Source organism: Bombus vosnesenskii, unplaced genomic scaffold (assembly GCF_011952255.1).
Source record: "Bombus vosnesenskii isolate JDL3184/JDL3185 unplaced genomic scaffold, Bvos_JDL3184-5_v1.1 scf7180000014392, whole genome shotgun sequence".
In the NCBI taxonomy this organism is placed as follows: Eukaryota; Metazoa; Arthropoda; class Insecta; order Hymenoptera; family Apidae; genus Bombus; species Bombus vosnesenskii.
In genome coordinates, this window is record NW_022883445.1 from 4803 (window position 1) to 6226 (window position 1424).

Consider the following 1424-nt stretch of genomic DNA (forward strand, 5'->3'; position numbering starts at 1 on the left):
CCGTGGATTCGTTATTGAAGCTAAATTCATCTCATTCATCGACATCTCGATCATCCAACCGCCGTTATTACTTGTCACACTCTGTAATAATCACATTTGTACCAGTAAATATCATCTCTAGTACATCACAACGATGGCCAATTCACGGAAAGGTTCAGTATACGCCCCTAACTCTAATGATAACCCGTAAATACATAAATATAGTGCAGGTCACAGAAAACAGCCAACGCCCTGACCGCGCTGAGTGCACTCGTTCCTGTCAGATCACGAAAGTTAAGCAGCGCCGGGCACGGATAGTACTTGGATGGGTGATCGCCTGGAACTCCGTGTGGCGTTGGCGAAGCGCGCTGGTTCCGCCGTGCCCCCCCCGTGGGGTTCGGGCTTGGGCGCTTGGCGGCTCAGCGCCTCGGGGCCACCAAGCAGTCCGGTAGGGGAATCGGGCTGCCTGGCACGGCGACCCCGGCACCGCTTCATCAGCGGTGGTATTAAGCGCACGGGGGAGGCCCCGTTGCGACACTCACAGCGGTTCCCGGGCCTCTCTCGATCGCAGTCGGGACAATTATCGTAGAGGTTTTAGTCGGTTGGAGTCCGACACTACCACGCCGCTTTCCCCAGAAGCGGCCTGGCATCCGTGCGGATTTCCTCCACGTAAAATATAAAAAAAAGCTCACAGAAAATAGAAAAAGATAGATAGGGGTTTGTGTGTTTTAAGTGTAGTGATAGGATGACGTGTAAAACGTTATGATTTCATTTTGCATGAAAAATATCTACAATTTAAAGAAGTTATTGCAGAATTTATAAACTGCTCATACATGATCTCTTGATTTAAACAGAATGTTTTGGAGCTACGAGAGGAAATCAATAAGTTAATGAGAAAAGACTATTTAAAATCGGAAGAATATATTTGGAAAGTGGAGATCATTGAAGAACTATTTTCATAATATTAAAATTAGCAATTAGCTTGACGCGCGGAAAACGTGTCAGCGAGAGGCGTAAATTCTCGCTACGATTCTGCTAATCGACGCCGCGAAATAGTCGTTCCCCTGTTTCGATTAAGATAACAGAGGTAGTCCAATGAATTTAACACTGTATTAACAGGTTAATATAGCTTGTACATTTAACAATAATGAATGTAATAATATAAACGTCACAAATTATTTGGCGATGAATACAGTTAATATGTTACAGAAATTCGACCCGACTTTACGATATCTCTCGATGTGTGCGTTAGACTAAGTGATCTGGATTTTCTTCGTCTGAACCTCTCGACGTATAACGTTTGACTCTTCAGAAGGAACTGATTGCTCTTCGATCATTTCTTTGTCTTCTCTGGGAGACGACTCCCACACACTCGGGTCACGCCACCGTTCGCGCCTATGATCACATATACCACCTTCTTTATGTGTATGACATAACGGACCAAA

At 45.0% G+C, this 1424-nt stretch overlaps 1 pseudogene; it reads left to right on the forward strand.

The window, feature by feature from the left end:
• Window positions 1–222: 222 nt before the first annotated feature.
• Window positions 223–340, forward strand: LOC117239849 (annotated as a pseudogene).
• The last annotated feature ends 1084 nt before the right edge of the window (window positions 341–1424 follow it).